At 37.1% G+C, this 22,493-nt stretch overlaps 2 long non-coding RNA genes across 2 annotated transcripts in view; one reads left to right on the top strand and one right to left on the bottom strand.

Moving 5' to 3' along the window:
- LOC149674000 (uncharacterized) overlaps positions 1-22,493 on the bottom strand; it is a 116,911-nt gene that overhangs the window by 19,618 nt on the left and 74,800 nt on the right. Inside the window, exons 4-5 of the long non-coding RNA XR_016366984.1 lie at positions 11,390-11,493; positions 7,889-8,015 (exon numbers count right to left, since the gene is read on the bottom strand). This is a non-coding gene — a long non-coding RNA (uncharacterized LOC149674000). The remainder of the gene's footprint in view (positions 1-7,888; positions 8,016-11,389; positions 11,494-22,493) is intronic.
- LOC149674001 (uncharacterized) lies at positions 4,844-6,848 on the top strand. The gene is made up of 3 exons (XR_016366985.1): positions 4,844-5,207; positions 5,273-6,314; positions 6,380-6,848. It is a non-coding gene; the product is annotated as an uncharacterized LOC149674001 (long non-coding RNA).

Here is a 22,493-nt window from a genome sequence, read left to right on the forward strand (position 1 = left end):
TTCTACCCATAATTCCTTTCGAGCGAATGTTTCTATATACTGAAATTATTCTTTTAAAAGTCGTTTCGAGTTGAATGTTCGAGGCGATTCCTAGAATTTAATAAGCATAGTTTAGGCTTATACCTTTTGAAAACTGTAACTGAGATGAAACTAATACTCAGTCTGGAAAATATTGAAGAGAGCTAGCTATTAAACTAAGTTTCATCCACGGATACATCGGTGTTTCAAGGGAGGCTAAAAGACTAACACGGTAAATATTGGAGAGCAATCGTGGCGTACTTGGCAATGCTTCATTCATAAACCCTTTAAAAATATATTCGAAACTCGAGTTGTTTTGTTTCTAAAAGCTTAATGGCTTAAAATAGAGTATAGTCTTTTTCAAAGAAAATTCGATCTATTACTTCCAATGTACAATTAAATATTGGTTCTTTTAATACAACGAAAGGCAAGAAAGAGACGGCGCTATATTAACATTGAAAAGATGCGTAGTTTAAATAACACGCGCTGTTCATTCAAAATGCACGAGCCGACTTTACACAAATTTAGTTCTAGAGCGCGTGCCTTAAATAAATACATTTAAAATATAATAAAACATCACGCGTCATTGTTTTTCCTCCTTTTTTTTTTCAATTAGGCTTAGCGTGTATGCAAAATACAATTGCGTATAGAACGTCCACTATGCAACGTTATCGGTTGCCATGACAACGATAATTGTTGATAGGCGTTGTGTGGATATTTTTCAAAGCATATCAACAGGGGGTAGGGGACACAGAGAAATGTAATACACAAATGTATTAAAGAGAAGCTCATTACGGTACGGCGCTCTCCTTCCCTTCGAGGGGGACACTCCCCCTCCCCCAACACAGACTGACCCGCCAAAACACGAACACCCAAATACCATAAGTTCATGAGAGGAAATCTGCAGTTGCAATTCAAGCGCAGTTCCTAGAACACCAGGGGACCATTCGGCGAATTACGAATTTTTTATAGGAAAATATACTTTTTTCATGAAAAAATTTGGGATTTAGATATATAGGATTTTATAGGATATTCTGCGAATACATACGATTTTATAGGACATTCTGCGAATACATACGATTTTATAGGACATTCTGCGAATATATACGATTTTATAGGACATTCTGCGAATATATAGGATTTTATAGGACATTCTGCGAATATATAGGATTTTATAGGACATTCTGCGAATATATAGGATTTTATAGGACATTCTGCGAATATATAGGATTTTATAGGACATTCTGCGAATATATAGGATTTTATAGGACATTCTGCGAATATATAGGATTTTATAGGACATTCTGCGAATATATAGGATTTTATAGGACATTCTGCGAATATACAGGATTTTATAGGACATTCTGCAAATATATAGGATTTTATAGGACATTCTACAAACATATAGGACTTTATAGGATATTTTCAAAATAATATTGCCCTTGCAAGCGCTGTACAATCGTTAAAAATGCATTCTGGGAAGATTATTGATATTTCTAGAATCTAGAGGAAAAATGGTCTTAGAGAATTAATGAAAACACTGAATGAAGGTAGGTAGACTTACGGTAATAAGCTTAAGCTAACACGCGACGAAATAATAAGAGAAAATAATGCAAATAGTGTATTGTATTTAGCGCGGTCTGTTTCTCCCATACAATTGACATCAACATCAAACATTTTTACTAAGAGCTCTGCGGGGCCATAAGAACTTTCCAACCCTTCCCCCCCCCTTTTCGGACCCCTTGCGAGAGGATAGAGGCCTCTACAGTTGTTTATATACAGGGTGGAACAGATCTGACCATTGACAATAATTATTTTGAGTGCAATGTAGATCCAATACCCGTGAAATCAGAACACCAGTGGCGTTATAACTCAGTGTCATAGGTCGGACATTTATCACACCGGTTACATGTCCGCCGGAAGTACAACAACACTTTCCAAAAAATGTGTTAACTCTGACCTGTTATACCCCGTACAATTGCCACAATACTAACTTTATATTTGATAACTAAAAATTACACAGTTCTGTTTTGTTATGTTATGTTATGACAGTACGATTTTGAGCAAAACCCAAATAAAATAAAATATAAAATATTGCGAAATTAAAAGCGCAATTTGAGCAAAAAAATGCAAGGTCATAAAATAGCTCAATAATTTTAGAGTTTTTGTTTGTTCTGTTAAAATAGTATGCTTTTAAGAACGAACCAAATAAAATATTGCGTGATCAAAAGAGCAATTTCTGCAATAATTGAAAAGTTTGGCTTTCAAGAGCTGTAGAGCGAATAACTCTCGGTGTTTTTAAAAACATTATTCGCTACTCGGCCCTAAAGCTTAACGCGCCAAGAACTTGAGTGCTGGAGACTGAATAGACGAATAGGAGCGAAGAATGATCGGGCTCCAAATACATCTTTTATGTAATAAAAACTCTGAGACATTCTGTCGTTTTATTTTTTCACTTCACAAAAAATTCTGTCAATCGGCAGTTTTTAGTCAGCTTTAAAGGGATAGTATAACAGAATTTATGGAACAGTCAAGTTGAAGCGATTCTACTTATAACAAACGTGGACAAGGGTTAATTTATAAAATCCAGGGACCCCAGACGAGTTTCGGAAACTTTTATTAAAAAAAGTAAAGTAGGATTTTGTAGGAATTATAGGACCTCTGGTGGCCCTGATAATCCTTAGTGCGACGATCCCTTTAAAAGTTTTGAGTCGTTGTATAAATGAATATAGTACTACGGTATAAAAAAGCGCTGAGAGTGTGGCTATAGCCGAGGAACAATACATTTGTCTATTTCCCAAAAGTGACGTCACCAATTGGTTGGATGGTTTGTAGAAAGCACCGTTGTCAATACGGAACGAAGCTGGACAATTGCTTAACGCGAAAGGTCAAATTCGGAGTGAACTGATACGCGACTATAGTCTTCCAACTAGAAATGGTCATCATCCATATGGAATATCACGGACCCCGCGCAATGCCATTCCATCTCTCCCCTTCCCAATGGACAGGACCCCCTAAAAATTCCGCCCCCACTTTATTCCCTTCTTAATCGAATTTGGCTTATTTCTAAAACACTATTCGATTGTAAGCGAAAATGATGTAACTGAATAAAAGTAAAGTGTATGTCACGAAGTACAGTTTTAAGTCTATTATTGGCCTACAAAAAATATTCACATTGCATCTAGGAGTCTAGTCTAGTGAACTTGTTTAACAAACTCACGTTAAAAAATAACATTTTGGACAAACTAAAACGGAGTAATGTGATAAGATCGTTGCAGGAAAATTCGTCTGCACATATTTTGGCTCCACCCACAAACTTTGTATATAACGACTCCTAGTGGTTAAAACAAATTGCAAACCAATGGGGACAACAATGTGATATAACGAGCTCCCGATTTAGTTGAATTAATTTTTAAACTTTAGAATAAATTTAACTCAATGAAGCTGCAATTTCTTTCAGGTAACTGATGCTTCTTTAAATAATAGTTGCTTTAACTATATGGTTTTCTCGCTGCGCACTAAAATAGTTACCGAAAGGGCGATAGATGGCGAGCGTGAGTTTTGAAATAACCTGGAACCCTTTCGACTGCTTGATCGAGACTTTTCGTTATAATAATAATAATAATAATAATAATAATAATCTAAGCTTGGCCTAGGAAGGGATATCCACACTAAGTCAACTCGCGACTTATTTACAGGTGGGTCCCTTTACAATGCATAGAGGGGTGGTGGCTAGCCCCTATGCCACAGCTAACCTACAGCGCCCTACACTAACTATTACCGTTAACCTCTGCAAGTTTTGATGGAAAGGAGAAACCGGGTTAGACCGCGGAGGAAAACTCCTTTTGTATATACTTTTGCTTAAAGTTATTTCTATTAACTTGGCTTTGGTTAGTAGCGTCTGATATAATATTATAATGATGGCATGATTTCAAATGGAATATTGGGGTTACGATCGTAAATGCATTTCCGGAATTAAGGTTTGGTAAATTTAAATCCATGAAGGCAGGCTGCAGGCAGGCATTTATCGCGTCAAGCTATTTAGTTGTCCGTTTCCTAGATTTTCAAAGCGGATATCCGTTTTGACGTCCAATATAGAATATTAAATCAGATAGGGTTGAGGCAGAATTGGCGGATCAATCAAATAAATCAGTAAGCAGCTATCTTTCCATATAATCAATACTAAGAGATAATATAGTTTGCCTTTCAAATCACTCATTTATACATTTGCTCCCAAATTGGGGGAGATCCTACGTGAAAAGCAATCATGGTTCGCACGAAATTTTCGAATTGAAAATCATACCCTGTTTTCCAGATAACCCTTGATAATGTTTTAGGTGTTTATCAGAACGTATAGTTAGCAATCTTAGCATTGCTCCCCACATGGTTTCTTAACAATATGGCAACCTCCAATTTTTTCTTGACCTTTCCACCATTTTGAAAATTCCTGATGTATTATGAGAAATTTTAAATTAATTTTCCCCTTTTCCAAAATCCCTTACATGCCCCTGACCTTTTCCCTCTTTTACAAATCACTTACTTTTCACTTCCTTTTCTCCCTTTTTCAAATTCCCTTACTTGTCTCTGAAATATTCCCCCTTATTCAAAATCTCCCTTACTTTTCCCCTTTTACAAAATCCCTTACTTGTTCCTGACCTTTACCCCCTTTTTCAAAATCCCTTACTTGTCAAGGCTGACTTTCTCCCTCTTTTACAAAATCCCTTACTTGTCAAGGCTGACTTTCTCCCTCTTTTACAAAATCCCTTACTTGTCAAGGCTGACTTTCTCCCTCTTTTACAAAATCCCTTACTTGTCAAGGCTGACTTTCTCCCTCTTTTACAAAATCCCTTACTTGTCAAGGCTGACTTTCTCCCTCTTTTACAAAATCCCTTACTTGCACAGCCTAACCTTTTCCCCTTTTTCAAAATCCCTTATTTTCCCTGACCTTTTCCCCCTTTCTCAAAATCCCCGAATTATCCAGGTTTTCCAGATTCATTACGAACCCTGGGAACAACATCATGTTTACAAAACCGACGCCGTATACAGAAACTCCAAAAGACTATAAGGACTAGCTCATACATAAACAAGTTCCTTTAATTACTAATTTAAAACATGAAAATAACAGAAACATCATCAACTATTTCTCCAAGTCCGGATAAAACCCAATTAAATAACAAAGAAGTTCACTAGTTACGTTAATAAACGAAAGTGCAGGCGTATTAATACACAATGCTAATTATACATTCTCTTATAGTTGCGCGGTGTTTTCCCGATTGCGAACAGGGCCCAATTTGTCAAGATTAAGAATCAATTTTGAAGCAAGGAGAGTTAAGTCGTTGTTGTTGGAAGTTCAGTCAGTAAGAGGTCAGGGGTTACACGGATTTTAATCCAAGTCGTCGAGGAGCGCGCCTAGTGATTAAAATTGCAATAGGAATGTTGTATGAGCAGCTTGTCGAGCGACGGCAACTAATCTTAAATCTTAGACTCTCTTAGCTCCCTGGAGAGATTAACAAATCGCAATAATTAACGGAAGTGGACTAAACTTGCCGCTTACCAAAAATATACAAGTAACTACGTAACAAACAAGCTTTTAGAAAATATAAGCGACCAGACAAGACAGGCATTTGACAAATTCGATTTAATTCACTTTCTAAAACGCAACTATCCTATGCATTATGAATGGCTTTCCCTGGCGATGGAATTGGAGCGGTGAACGTCTCATTTCCATCAAAGAGAATGTAACATTAAGAGGAGCGGAAACTTTGCCAAGCCTTTTTAAAAAGAGTGCCTTAAAGTTTTATTGAACTAGTACAAAAGATTTCTGGTAATTTGCTTATTTACTAACCAGCTGAAGCGCATCACACGATCACGTGACTCATCACAATTAGAACCAGGGCCGGAAATAAGAAAAATTTCTTGTAGGACATGTGCCCAGTGACCCCTCCTTTGACTGGAAAATTTATAGGACACTGGAGTGTGCAAAAATAGTGTTGTATCTTCATAGTCAAGCATCAAAACTTCGGAAAATGTATTGGTCAAAGTGTCCAGTGACCCCCTTAGTTTTTAAATAAAATTATGGGACATTTGAAAATTTTATTGGACAATGTCCAGTGTCCCGTGCTTAATTACGGCCCTGATTAGAACCCAAAAACTGAGGGTCAATAAATAACGCTTAATCTTCTACTCCTCATAGTACATTCTCATTGTTTCCATGGCAACGCGATCCCATTTGTCTTTCACTTAATCCGTTTCCAATTAAATCAAGACGATCCGCTTTCTCTCTCAAAGAGAAACAAGTAAGTACTTCATCTTTCGTAAACAATTTATCAAATATTAAACCGCGACAAATATTTTCATTCAGATGCCAAAACAAAAGGGAATTTCAACAATCACAATGAGCGAGCGAAATATCTTCGTAAAGACGCGAGGATACATATTCGGTATGCGATTACTGTCAAGCGAAGACCCGAGTACCCACCCACAAACATAGTTCAAAAGCTACCAATTAAAACCAATATTAATTACATCATTAATTCGTCTTGGCTTAAACTAAATGCTGAAGTTGGTATTCGTTTATTATTACTACTGGAATTGATAAACATCGCTACTCGCCAAATAGCGAATACGTAAAACCTCAAGTATAACACTTGAAAAATAATGAAAAGGAGAATGATATCCCTGAAAACACACTGGATGGAGTATTTTACGGATGACCCCTTAAATTTAATTAAGACACTGAAAGACAATGATTGCTAATTTAATTAAGGGCTCATCCCTAAAACACTTAAGTCATAACTCGAAAACAGTGGCCCGGACGTCGAAATGAAGATAGAAGTTACTTTTTCAACTCAAAATCGTACACCCAAAGAACATATCCCTTAATTTATCAGAAGCATCCTGTATATAATACGGAAAGTTGTTTATTGTTTGTATGTTTGTTCTTCATGCGCAGCAGTCACAATTCGTTAATTTCCAAATGCGGTTGATATCAGTTACACTAGAAAGGAAGGTTCATTAAAAGTGGTTTTAAGACTACATATAGTATTTAGTGTCAACATAGACGGGAAACTGTTCCCGATTTTAACTCCCTTAATACACCGGGTAAGACTATTTAGTGTTTAGTGTCAACATAGACGGGAAACTCTTAGGAGGTCTCCACTCTCTTAAAACTCTCACGAAACGTCAGGTAGCTAAGCTAGACCTATTTTCAAATAAAAACTAAATAAAATTGAGCGTACAAACAACGATATAAATAAAATACGTGCAAATAAATTAGAAAATGAAATGGAAGATCAAGATAAAATAAATCGAAATAGATATAAAAACTTGTGTTAGACGCGCGAATGTATAAACGAACAAACAAAAAGGTAAATAGAAAATCAAATGATGTCAGTAGCTTTGGGAATCGAATAAAATCATGTCTTTTTAAATCAGATCCGTTGTCATGGTGTCTTCCCGGCTCAACCTCCCGGGGGTTGGGTGGTGGGAAGGTGGAAATGGCTCTCGCTAGAGGATGAAAAGGTTGTTACCATAGAAACGGCTTCACCACCTAAATCTTTTTAAAAACACCTTGAAAAATAAGTCTTTTTGCGAACCCAGATAAGAGACAGTGAGTGGGGAGGAGAGAAGAAGGGGGGGGCGAACCAATCCCTTAACCCTTTGGGCGCCCTAACTCAGTTTAGATTGGCCGAGAGCGTCCAACCGGAAATTGACCAATAAACCGAAAGAAAAAGAGAAAATACTCCATCCGAGAAGACTACACACTCATTCTACCCAACCCAAGTCCCAAAGCTATCGCGGAGTAATACGTAATACAAACTGCTAGAGAAATAAGTAGTCTCGCGGTACTGGCGTTGTCCATCTTACTTACCCGAATAAAGAAATACATTCTAAGGTAAAAGACACTATTACAATCCGATGAACGAGACCCTTAGTTCATTCGGGCTTAACGGGTGAACTTGATTCAGTTGAATCATTATAAGTTTATGATTCTAAGTCTAAACAAAGACAAAATTGAAATATATTACTGAAAAACGTGTATACCACGAGGTAGTTTCAAGTATAAGACTATAAATAATCTAACTGACTTTAGGAAAACAAGAGTCTAATGACCTTGTTTAACATTTAAATTATTCCAATAGGGCCAAACCCAAATATAGAAATTGTTCAAAATATACAAGACTTATGCTGCTGTACTTATGATAGGTTGTAGTGGAATGGTAGAAAGCAGTTTTATACGGTTCATTTCGAACCGGGTGAAGGTGAGTGAGGGGGTTAGAGGGTCCATTTCCAAGTCGTTTTCTTTGGTTGAGTTTGGGGTTTTAGCGGAATGGGGTAGGGCCGGGTGAGAATTGCCGGAATTGCCTTCTCCTTCTCCTAGGAAATTGCGGTTTCAACACACCAAGCAACACCCAAAACACTTTCACTGTATCTCGCGAGGAATACAACTTAGGAAATAGCCTTAAAAGCGATAGATACGACAGCCCCTGCCAGCTAAATAAAGTATTTTCAGCGATGAAAGACAAATGCATGAAGGACATAGAATGTTCAATCATACAATTTCAGTTTAAACCTATCTTTGCCTTTTATAGCTTGTCGCCTTATGAAGATTCATGCGGCTCAAATTATACTACATGTGTTGGAATATTATGGGACCTTTTCGATGAAAGGCTCGTCATTATTGATATATTGAAATAATTCTATGGTAAAATGCACCGTCAAAGTTGGAAAACTGGTGCTTGAGACACGGACCAACAACTTGGAGACAAACGTTCACGCGCTGCTTGACAATTTTGCATAAGCCTGGTGTTTACTTCAGAGGGATCTTTGAACGGTATGTGGATAACAAAGACTTTAGATGCCTGGTTTCAAAAAAAATAAATAAATAAATAAATAAATAAAAATAAAAGGAATTTGGTGGACTGGTAACTTTGAAGTCTTTTCTAACGTCTTTGTTGTCCATATACCGGATGTTCCGTCTCAACCCTACTTCAAGCAGACGATACGTCACCCCCCTCCTTCTTTTGAAAAGGATTTATAGACTTATTTCACGCAGTTATTCTGAAAACGTACCTTATCATGGATTTATATTTCATTCGGACATGCCCAAAGGCTTCGTTCGTTAGTGCCTACACAAACACAAAACTCCTTACGATTTCTGGGCCCAAATAAAACACCGTGACAAACGCTAGGTATATTTTGATTATTAACAAGCAAACAGGTGCATGACAAAGTATAGCTTGGCTGAAACTGAGGCGGTTATTTTGATTTCTATTAGAAAGTTACGTCCTTTTGATATTGGGGTGAGTATAGCTTTCAGTCAGTAATTGTGGGGGCTTAAACCCCCGGGGTTTTCTATCCTTCTCTTTCTCGTGGATTAAGTTGTAGCTTCTCTAACACTTCCGTCCATCCATCCAATTCCTCCCCCCCCTCTGATTTCTGATAGTTTGAATTGATCACCTCCTGGACCACGGGGGGTTTAACCCCTTAGAGAGATATATATATATACTCTAATTCCCACTCTCTCAATATACACCTTTTGACGCATTGTCTAGCGAAACAACAAAGGTCAACGCTACGCGATATTGCCTTGGACGTACGCAGGTATACTGATTGACTCGAGTTTCGTCTCCAAGGTATACAGGAGCCAATCATTGAATTTATACTGACTTCCAATTGTCCAAACTATCATATTTGTAATTAAAATGGGATGTCATATTCGGGAGGTCATTGTTTGCCATCGGTGTCGAGAGATTTAGAGATGGACGTCAAAATCGTAAATAGGGTTTATAGATAAAATTGACGTAATATATTAATTAAAAATGTCTCTTATCTAGTTCATTAAGTCTAATAATAGCCTACAAATATTTCTCTCGGGTCTGTCTCTGGGAGTCCAGTCTATAGTCAGCTTGTTTAACAAAGGCTATAAAATCATATTTTCACCAAACAATGGTCGTATAAGGTAGAGACAAATACAGAAATGGTTCAAAATATAAGGCCTAGTTCTCTGAAATACAACATCCCAATTTAACATGGAATTTAACACGTTGCGCATATTTGTAATGGGTTAAAAGATGTGTTGCAACCTTTGGAAGCGCTGTCTCGCGTTCTAATGGTTTTAACACGTATACATCTTTGAGTTACGATGTTTTACCTCGTCGATTGTGGTGGCAAAATTTAGTAAATGAATTTAGTGTGTTGGTAAATCGGAGTGTTTTAGTGGCGAGGTTCCATTTCAGATTGCAATCTCAATTCCCAATACCTCGGAAGCCACGCCCATTGTGAAGACATCCAAGGACGGTCCCCCGCCCCTCCTCCCGTTAAATGGAAACAATCAATTAAACCAGGGGCTTTTCCCCCAGAGAGAGTGAAGACACAATGCCAATTTGATGAATAGCTTCCCCCCCTCCCGAACCATCCCCATTCGATGGGGCGCTGGTTATTTTGCATAAAAGGGAAGGGGAGGAGGAGAAGGGAAAAGACAATCGCCTGTCTTCTACTCAATACGCCCCATTGACTTTAAGCTTGGTTTCCATCGGAAGCTATTTCTACACACATTGAAGAATCCTTTCTGGCCCATTTTTCCATGCACCGCGCCTTCCAAACACACAAGTTAATTGTACATATGCTCGTCAAATATACCCGCCGCAAACCGAATAGATCGTTGCTAAAAATATGGAATTCATTATCATGAGACCGACCGAGGCAATATCTAACAAATAAAAGCTTCAAATTACGTCATCAACGCAATTTTAAGCATAGGCATTGAGATTGCGCCAAAACAAGCTACCTTGAACATTTGACGCCTTTTTCTATAGTAAGACATTTACGCAACACTACTGTCCACCATAAGTCCGGGTTTTTCTACAATCTACACATACTTGCTCGCCAAGTACATTCGCCATAAACCGAATAAATCTGGTTACATTAAACTAGATGAAAACTTGGCTTTTTAGTGACATAGTTAAACGAACGATAGGCGTCTCGAATCAAAGCGCGAGCGGTGCCCGTTCAAAATTAGACTAATCCGATTGATAAGTCGCGCAAGGTCCCCTATTGACTTTAGCCTATTTTAATAATGGCAAGCGTTTGCAAAGGCTACTTAGGTAAGGGATGCTAACCGTAATTGAAATGGTCTATTTTTTTTATAGCAGGGGATCTACGTAACATAGTAGACATAAGGAAAACATGTAAGGTGACACTTTGACACTTTCGAAATGATAAGTTTTTTTTCATTGATGTATTTCAAAAACCTCAGGCTATTACCAACATGTTTGAATCAATTTCAAATACTTTGTTAATATTCTTCAAATTCCTTAGCCAAAATTCCTTGGTTTTCTAAGGTTTACTCGGACCATTAAAGATCACTTACCATTGGTCGAAACATTGACGCAGTCGATCCATTTAGTCCAATGACATCTCATAAATTCCGCCACCCTTGGCATCCACAAAGAAATCTTCAGACATACATCGATTCTGAAACCATTTTAATCAAAATTAAAAATGAATTAAATCTCAGTGTTAGCTAATGAGGCTGACTCGTTATTTTCTTTGAAGAGAAAATAAATAATGGCCGCCCAATAACATTAGGAAAATAAAAAGAAAATGACGGTGCGTGTCAACTGCCCTTTAATTATGGGTTGAAAAATTAATATGGCGGTCTAACATTCGTTTCCGCTTAATTTAACCTATAAATTATAAGAATATTTCCCGGTCATAGAGACAATAATTTTTCCCATAGACGGGGGGGGGGAGGGTAGAGGGAAGCCCCACAAAAGAGCCAACCAAGAGAAGGGGGGGGGGGGGTAGGAGACGAAAATCCATAATAGTTGATTAGGTTCATTTCTGCGCCAACAAAGGCCCTTCATTAGCTAGCTAAACATTGACGCTCTCTCTGTCTCTCTATACATATCTCACGGCATGGATTAGCTATTTTAAAACCGTGTAGTAGTTTCCTCCTATAATATAGTTGTTTTCCTCATTGTAAAATATTCATAAAGTTTAACAAGTATAAGGTAAACGTGGAGATATTCGAGCGAACAGAAAAAGTATTATTGTCCTAAAGAGTATAACTATAGCATCTTTCCTCCCAAAACACAGCATCTTTCCTCCCAAAACATAGCATCTTTCCTCCCAAAACATAGCATCTTTCCTCCCAAAACATAGCATCTTTCCTCCCAAAACATAGCATCTTTCCTCCCAAAACATAGTATCTTTCCTCCCAAAACATAGTATCTTTCCTACCAAAATCTACTGGCTCCCCCCCCCCAAATTCTAAATACGTGGCGGAACCAGTAGATTACAGAAGGAAAACACAGTACCTCGAATTACTAAACCAACCTGTATATTGTAAAAATAACCTCAATTTCGTGATTGGGGGTGGGAAGAAGGAAGGGGTGTTACCCCCGGGCTAAGAATTGGGCTGATATAACCAAAAACTTAATAAGCATTTTTATTATTTCCCCCTCATTTCATGCCTTCAAGAAAATGCGTTGTACACTGTTGCTGTACCGTATTTATTTAACGCCCTCGGGGGCTCAGAGGTCAGAGTTCAAGGTGCTAAAGGGTCCAGATTACTTACAACTTCAACTTAAAAAATCCCATCTCATATAAATTTAAGAGAGTGGTTTGTTTGTAAGCCTGTTCTTAAGTCGGTTAAAAAAGACTTATTCTAGAGCTGTAACCCCTAATTAAGCAACATTTTATTTAATTTAAAAGCTGTACTAAAGGTTAGTTTCTAAAGGAATAACATCAGTCAGATATTTCATAGGAATGAAACCAAATACTATTTAGCGTCTTAGGACCCTCTTCCAGGTTTCTAGACCCTTAAAACACACGGAGAACGATGGCTAGCTTGCTAGTATTCAATCAACACAATACTGTTTTATCACTACTGAATTCAACATCAATTCAATACCCCTTTAATTTTGCGGAGTTTTAAAAAGTCCAAAATATTTTATTTATTAACTAAGCGGGCATTTTTCCTTTCAACCTTGTATTTATTTATTTATTTAATATTAACAGAGGGGAACAACGACCTTATTTAGAAAAGTATTTGACTCGGATTAAAATAGTACGAAACCATCTCAGAAAGATGAAAACTTCCAATGGAATGTAAACCGTTTTTCTAAAGAAGTTAATGAGCATTCCAAGATTGCATTTTTCGTTTATTTATATTAAAGGCGGCAGGGGGTTGATCCCCTTGAGGGGGTTTAGCGAAAGAGAGAAAAGGGTAGAGAGAAAAGGCTTCTCGAAAATTAGAAGCTTAATTATTTGTGTTTGTACCGGCTCATAAGTCTACAACCATAAGTATTCATAGCGGGCTTTATCCCACACGACCGACAGTATTAACTAATCACGTGGCATTACTTTGGCAATTGGTAAAGCGCGTGGAGTTAATTTCAAAACTCAAAAACTAAAGGCTTAAAGGCCGGGAAACGGCGAGAAGGGTTCTTGTCAAACTGAAAACCGTGCATCGAACTAACAATGGGCGACCGTGCTTCAAAATCTTTAGGGGTTCTTGTCAAACTGAAAGCCGTGCAAAGCGGTTCTTGTCAAACTGAAGATAAACAATGGACAGTCTCTTAAATGGGGGATGCAAAAAGTCGGGGAAACAAAATTTAAGAGACTGTCCATTGTTTATCTTCAGTTTGACAAGAACCGCTTTGCACGGCTTTCAGTTTGACAAGAACCCCTAAAAATTTTGAAGCACGGTCGCCCATTGTTAGTTCGATGCACGGTTTTCAGTTTGACAAGAACCCTTTTCGCCGTTTCCCGGCCTTTAACGAATATTAATTACACTATCAAAAGTTAAAGCTCGTGAAATTACCTTAAAAATTCAAAAACAAAGGCTTAATAAATATTTTTTGTACGAACAAAGCACGTGTTAAAGAGCGCGAAATTAATTTCAAAATTCACAAACAAAGGCTTAACGAATATTTAATGTACTCACAAATCACGTGTTTAATAAAATGCGTGGAATTAATTTCAAAATTCAGAACAAGGCTTAACAAATATTTCAAAATTGATATGATAGGGCCCGCAGTATTATTTGTTACGCTAAAGAGGCTTTTCTACTAGTTCAAATATTATATCCAATACCGTTGTAGACTTATTCTGTTTAAGTCAATGCTAGTCTCGATTTCAAGTCGAGTGTTCCACGTATATAATGTTATTCGTGATATCTGTTTCTCATTTCGTCTATGGAATATACGGGTTGATTTTCGACTTTCCCTCCCCTGGTGCCCCAAAGCGACTTTCGTCGTCGAATTGTGAGTGGAAGGGGGAGGGAGGGAGAGGGGCGGGGGGGACTAAAGGGGTTTGGAACTTTTTAATTAATTAGTCTCCTGACGGGAAAGTTCCAGCTTTTCCATAAAGGTCGAGAGTTAAAACCAGCGTGTATCTGTACTTTTATACTCGTAACTTCCTCATATACGCCCACCTTCGGTCGGGTAGATCTATTATCGATCATTCCGCAATTCGTCATTTCGTAATGTAATGGTGTACGAATTAAAATATCCAAGGCAGTATTTCCGCAAACGTTTTGTTGCGATACGTTAATGTAACGACAGATTTTTCCGATAAACTTTTAAATTTCGGGTCAAAAGAAAAACGTAAATAGACTAAACTGACTTAATATATGACGGGACAATGTCTACGGCATATGGTAATTTAAAAGAGAAGTTCAGGTAACATAATATTATACCAAGAAGGGATATCTAGTTTACTAGGGAGAAGGTGTAAGATGCCTAAGTATTTGCGCGCCAAAGTCATAGTCCCCCTTTTAAAATACAAGGGGGGACGAAAAAGGAGGCCGGACAATTTCGCCTCTCCTCAGTCGGAAAATATGACTATAATTTTCGTCATTCGCGTCGCGCTGACGTGTGTTTTCAAGAGCCAATGAGATGCTGGTTGTAATTAGAGGCGGGGATTAACTCCGGACAGGCTACGTTTGGACTGGAGATAAAGCTAGAAATGTGGCGAATTTATACCTTCTCCCTAGTGAACTAGATATCACTTCTTTATTATATCTTAAAAGAACGGCCTTTTTCTAAATTGAAAAGGAAAAATATATAAAAAATAAATTATCTCTTATTACAAAATAATTAGCATTTAATTAGTCTTAAAAATAATCAAGGACTACTGTGCCATCCGCCATTGGTTTAGTGGCGTTTCCCTTCTATTCCTGCTCTGGTAATAACACATACGCGCAGATCCCTTCATTATTCCTAAAGTTTACCAAATTATTCAGAAAAAACTTCAAAAACTGAAGAAAAAATTTAATTCATCTCTGATGCTAATTAATCTAATTCATTTCCGGTTTGTTTAAGGAAAGTAATACAGAGATGAGTTAAGAAAAACAATGGAAGTATTGAGGAAGGAGTTTCGTTGTCAAACTACTCCATCATACGGTAACGGAACAATTGCGTCAAGGGAAAACCAGGGGGCGTGGCAGGAGGGTGGTTTGAAAACCCTTAAAACTTTTAATTAAATATGCTAATTTCGTTCTCATCTGGAAAAACACGACGACCTCCGCCGAATAAAACAAAGAAACGATAAAGGGATAATGAAGCGATCGTATTTTAAAAATCTTTAGGAAGCCAGCTTTCAGGGGTAAAAATTCCTATGTATTTTGTATGGGCGCCTGTAAAACTCTTTACCCGCATGACACTCGTGTATTATCCACATCGAGATAAAAGTTAATTTAAATCAACGCTCATCCCAAACCGTTTTACGTAGAAGGCTGAAAATTTGCAGAGACGTTACTTTGAAGTAGTAGGCGCGCGCAACAAAATATTTTACCAATCCGCCACCATCTTGAAAAATGGCAGCCAGAAATGTAAAATAAATAAAAAATAAATTCTTCATGAAATAACATATACGCGTTTAAACCGAAATAAATAATATATAGTATACCGGTTCGCTCTAACTTATAGATGAGATCTATGGTAAGCTTAAATTGAAGTTGAACATTCCCTCCACCATCTTTCAAAATGGCGTCCCGAAAAGGAACAAAACATCCGATAGGCTGACTAAAAACGCCGGGTTCCTTTGTCTATAGTAGGTGTCTATAGTAAAACGTAAATGTTTAAAATTGAAATTGGGCGCAATGGGACAGGAACCGTAATTAAAAGTTACGCGCCAGACCAATTAGCGCAAGAAAAATTTCCAATTATATGCGAAAAGAAAATAGTTCGCAATGCGATTTTTTTTCTTTTTATTTCAAGCCTTCAAGGAACAAAGTTTTGTCTCAAAGGACCCGGGAGAAAGTAAAACACCAAAACTAATTTTTGGTTTTTTCCCAAAATCTTTCAACTCGTTTAATTTAAGCGAGAGTTAATCAACGACAGTGGCGAAAAAAATTAAGAATTTTCACAAAAACCATAATTTGGGTTAAAACAATCCTTTTTAGGCCTACAAGAACTATATAATACTTCTCTTTGAGAACATTATTCTATTATCCCCATCTGTTCCTACTACTTATATTATAAATGTGAGTTTGGATGTTTCGATGTTTGTTACTCATATCGATTTAAGGACTAAACGGATTCGGATGAAATATTGGGGTTCAAGTAGACTATACGATCTGGATTAACATATAGAATACTTTTCATCCAGGTATACGTGTGTTTCCATTGGTTAATTTCTAAGTTTTTGCGCCATTACCTTGAATATTCCTATTCCTTCTTTTCAGATATATGATACCTTTTCTTCGTACTTTTATCATATTTCATCATTTCAACGTTTTCTAGAACCTACAATATTGACTTTTCTACTTCATCATTTCAAGGTTTTTTATTTTTAATGTTTTCGAGCCACTCCTTTTCTACCCCTGTAGTTTCAGTAGTATGTTTATGTTTAATAATATCAGTGTTCCATTGACTGGCGTTCTATTTGTTTTGCTTTTAGCTTTGCAATTCTGATTTTATTGTTTGCCTTACACTAATTAATTAAAAAAATAATACTAATTATAGGCGAACGAAGTCACGGGTAACAGATAGTTTGAAATAATTTTCAGATTCATATTACTACATGAAATTTAAAGATAGGTTTTCCCCCGAATTTCTTTAATTTGATTCTTCCCAAATTATTTTTAGAAAATCTAAAGCTAGTTGTCATTGTTAAGAATATATTTATAAGGAATATTATTGTTTATAAACAAATCAACTCTTAATTTGAAAATTATGTTTCAAAACATAAAATAAATATTGTAACGTGCAACGATGCTGCAACGTTGATTGCAATTTGAGTAAACCAAAGCAAACTAAAATCAAATTCCCTATAATTGGGTAAAACTCCCTGACCTTGATGGCCCATGTCCATTGAACACGATTATACAAAAACAATGAATATTTTATCACGCGTACATTAATTTATTTTAGACGATAAAAAAATGATTAATTAGGTTAATTAGCGTTAAGAGTAGAAAGCGTTACTGTCTTTAATTAGCTCATTTCTTCAAGATGTTGTTTCAGACTCTCTTAATTAAAAGCAATTAACGCTCCACTCTCTTCCCCTTCTTCAACGAAACGGTGTACATATTTGTGAGATAAGAAAGTACTCCCTTCTTGTTTGACAACATTTTTAGGCGGGGGACCTCCCCCTCCCTTCGTCCCCCACCGGCAACTTTGGAACAAAAGTCTAGATGACAGGAAGGCGGAAGAAGACCCCTGTAAGACTTTCAGAAAAACGATGACATGTCGATAAGATGCCGAGGGTATCGACAAAATGAACTGGAATATTTTCCCAAGTGGTTTCGAGTGTTCAGAGTTGATTTTTCCATAATTTCACAAAATTATCCCTGATCATGAATTTTCAGATTGAAAATCCCTTACTTTTGTAGGATATTATCCCTAACCAACGTACGTTTGGTGTTTATTTAGTACTCTGCTCGACGCATTGTTTCGTAAACTCAAAGAAATAGTCTAATTAAATCATTCTATGATGTTTTACACTAAAAAATTAAATCCCTTATTTATACCCGACCTTCCTCGCCATATCTAATTCCTTGATTTCGCAAGGATTTCCTGGGTCTGTAGGAACCCTGTAAGACTGATATTTAAGTGTCGGTCCCCTCGTAAAGACATCATCGTTGTCACCTAGTGTCCCTTCAAAGCATAGCGAATGGAAAACGTAGCAACTTGGACGGAAGTTCACGTCAAATGATAAACTAGAATCATTCCATCAAAATCAAACGTCGAGAAGTCAAAAGTTTCGCTAAGAAGGAACGCAACGATTTACTTGCTCGGCTCGCCTTAAAACGAGCACCCAAGCATTTTTTGGGCAGATTCTTCTTACACCAAGCAATTAAAAAATCAATTAAACAGTAAACAATTAATTAATGCCTACAGTTTAACAGATTTCTTAGATATGGAGAAAATTCTCCTATAATTTTCTACAATAATAAAGCACGCTTAACGTCTCTTTAATCTTCTATTACCTGCTTAACTTCTCTATAATTTTAATATAATCGGGCAGTTGTTTCGAGGGAGGGGGGGGGGGTAAATGTAAGGGGAATTTCCAACAAATTGAAATAAATTTCAAATTTGTAATTTTCGCAGAGATCTAGGTTCCATAGTTTCGCTTCCGAAATTAATTCGCTTTAATTGCATTCTGCACCGTGTTTTACAGTTACGAGAAATTAAAATTATATCTACCACTAAAGGGGTAATGAAGCTCAGTCCCAGCCCTACGAGGTTACTATTTTTTACTTCAAAATTCACGAACTTTCCCTGGTTTTCCTTGATTGTCTACGTCAAGGGTTTTTCAGAAAAATTTTGGAATTTCAATTCAAATAGAGGAATAATTGGAATAATATATTATTTAAAAAACCCCGCATACCACGTGGTACATTAAAGTTGATATGCATCGAGTCTTCGAATACTTTGGGAAACGGCGCGTTACACCTTTGGAATGAGTTAAATATTTTAAACCTTAGAAATAATTACGCATGGATGCGGAATTCCCAATTTAATTTATATAGAGCGCGAGGCGCTTCGTTCAAGGTGTAATTAAGCGTTAATTATTGTTAAAGGAGAACGGTTATAAGATCTAATATTGGATAATAACAAAGGCGAGCGAGCTTATATACGTTTAAGAAAATTGTTAATTATTACACCGACAGTCTTCCTTAATTTCCAAATATTTTCTTGATCCTTTAATTATAACCTTTTGAAAGACGCCCGGCCGATGCTTTTTCAATTAAAAATTCTTAATTAGAAAATTCGGGAGCTTCACTTTAAGTAACGAGGCGTGCTTAGAACCAGAGCCACCCTACCTCACTCGCTATATCGCGACTCTACTTTAATTGAATCGACGAACAAAGAGATAGATGGCTCCACTAAGACTTTAACACTACTGAAAACTTACATTGACCACGCTTATTCTTAAAGGGAGAATGAAGAACACCCACGCCTAGTTATAATAATCTTTGACCGTACTATGGTTCCAAAGTAATATAAATCGGTTGAAAGTTAAAAAAAAAATTAAAAATGGTGCTTCATTGTCTATTTAGTAATCAATGTTACAAACTTGGTCGACGAACAGTATTAGAATGGACATGAATCTAATTTATTTATATATAACTTTCGAACCCTTCTAAGGTTGCAAAGTAATGCAAATTAGTTCAAAGTTGAAAAAAATAATTATAATAAAATATTGCTCTTCATTGTCCCTTTAATAATCAATATATTAGAAACTAACAGTCTTAGAAAGGACATGAAACCCTATACATTTATAAATAATTTATATGCCTTCCAAGATTGGAGGTTGGGAGAGAAAAAAGTTAGATCTTCATTGTCTCTTTAATAATCAATATTAGAAACTGAGGCGACGAGCAGTCTTAGAAATGACAGAAATGCAAGAATATTTCTATAAAAATTTTGGAACTTCGAAGATTGGGAAGGAATATAAATTGGTTTTAACTCCAAATTTTTTTTCTCCGAACAAATGGATTTGTCATCTGTTGGAGGGTGGACTAAAAAATGGGGCATTCAAAGCCCCGTTGCCACGAGGTGTAGAGGGCAATTAATATGAGAGCAAGGCGCCAATAGGGGCGGGCCCCCAAACATAAATGAAGCGGTAAATAACTTCACACACACGCGGACCAATACTGACTGCCAACATTACTCAAGGCGGCCTCTCAAATAACCATGCAAACATTACTATATTCATAAAAAATATCCCAAAGGGACAATGAAGATAGTTTTTTTATTTTATTCCATACCGGTATTTTAAATAGACGCCATAATTTCGAAGTACTACGAGAAAATCAAAACACGAAGAGTTAACACATCGTGCTCTACCAGCTTTTAGCAAAGGGATAATTATATGTCCATTAAAATTTATTTTATTTAAAACGGATTTCAGAGCACCAATGACCAGTTAGCACAACTGAGCATTGTGTTCTATAGCACCAGTTTTAATCAAAGGACCAATGAAATGGTAAGTTCCGGTGTCTCATGATTATTTTCCATCGACGCGATTATTTTTGGGAGCAACAATAAAAAATTAACACGAATATCGTGTTCTGTTACGATATTAATCACTACGTGCCAACAATACACCAGCAACCAACCCTAAGTGCAATTGCCGATTGCGCAATATTGTCTCCAATATTTCTCTAGAGGTGTTTGTGGGGGTTGGGGGTCTAGGGGGAGGGGTTAGAGACTTAGAGTGTGTATTAATGGGCGTCTGCTTCTAGGGGCATACGCGTTCGGAACTACTTCCTTAATTTCCGTCCGTCTTTCCCTTCTCTCTCTCTAGAGAGAGTGTCCCCTGCAAATCCCTATTGCCCCATCACCCTCCCCCCGAGTCCCCCCTCGCCTAGCAATAGTAAGGGGCTCATCGGGGGGCTTAAGAGAAGGGGGTTCTCGTTCTCTTCAATCGGCTTTTGTGTTTCTGCACTTCCCATATAGCCGAGCACCCATATACACACACAATTGCACATACGGATGGAGAAGAAGAAATTTCGATCTAAGGGGTTTGGGGCCGTGGACAGGGGGTGGGTGGAGCGTAGCTACCCCCTGACACAATCCGTACTGTTGAAAAGGGTTTAAGTCCAACGAAAATTTCTCTGACAACTAAGCCTCTCTTTAAAGGGAGTATTAAAGAAAATACACTACATAAAAGGTCTGTCTTTCCACACGATGCTGTTTCGGTGCGTGAAATCACGCGCGTGACAGTCGCTCGCGGAGTTTCACGTATCTACACACGAAGCGGATAACATCTTGTTGGGCTTCGCGCGCATATTGACATAAGATATAAGCATAAGTTTATAAGATGTGTTCCATTAGTATGACACTTCGTAATGCTACAGACTTACTGAGAGCTAGTTCGAGAACGACAAGTGAGAATTGACTAAACTCGGTTAATTTTGAAGTCCATCTTCCTATTTAGTCTGTACATACTAAGCCTTTGACAGCGCTTCACCAGGCGTCGCTTTACGGGAATCTATGACGTTTCACCCACGTCACTTCATAACATGCTAAAAGTAATCAGTGATGTGGTAGTCACTATTGGCCTACAAATAATTATTTTCATCGTCTCTATAGGAGTCTAAACTGTGAATTAATATTATAGTCCTGTAATAAAGAATAATGTAGAAAATGTTCAAAAATTAAATATCCTTTGTTAAAATTCTTCAAATTCTCTCACCTATTGGACAAATTTCGAAATTCCCTGAATTTTCCCCGGCTTCTCTGACCTATTTCCGTCTTTCCGCGCCGTAACACACAACGCGTCGTGGAATCGTTAATATTAAAACACTTATTCCCTTCTGAGATGATATTTAAGAGACGAAAGAATAGATTTATTAGATTTCGATTTACTTTTTAAAAACGGATCGATAATCAATGATAAAGCAAAATTGTACGTTCGCTCAGTCCCAATTAATACGCGGGAATGTAGCCCCCCACCTTGTATGCTTAAACAAACACTAGTTTTAACATTATCTCAGCCTGTTCTTAAATTCAATGGATTAAGCCGAACATTTCAATTTGAAGACGCACGAGGAGCGAGAGGAGAGAGAGAGGGAGAGAGACAAAATTTCATTAAAAAGGTGACAATGCTTTCAAGATGCTTTCAAGATCCATCCCACTCTCCCCTCGATGTCGCGTTGTCATGACAACGAAGGACGACTTTAAAAGCGCGCTCAATTGGACGCTGGCAAGGGATTATTTAAGATTTTTTTTTACAAGATTTATTTTTTCCCGTATCTATCTTGTTATACCAAAAGTAAATCATGCAAGTTTCAGTTTAAATCAACTCGCAAAAAAAAAAACTGAATTTAGTATCTCACGGTCTTAAATTATATTTATGTTTATATTAATTTAAAAAAAATCGTTATAACTCCCAGGGTGACTTTTCCATGTTTTCCCTTTAGCGCCTACAGTTATTTTCCTTACAAATTGTAATCCCTGACATTCATGACAATTTTAAAAATCCCTGAGTTATATGACAATTTAAAAAATACCCGA

Source organism: Phalangium opilio, unplaced genomic scaffold (genome assembly GCF_054372755.1).
Source record: "Phalangium opilio isolate 3A_F unplaced genomic scaffold, DU_Popi_V2 ptg000048l_1, whole genome shotgun sequence".
NCBI lineage: Eukaryota > Metazoa > Arthropoda > Arachnida > Opiliones > Phalangiidae > Phalangium > Phalangium opilio.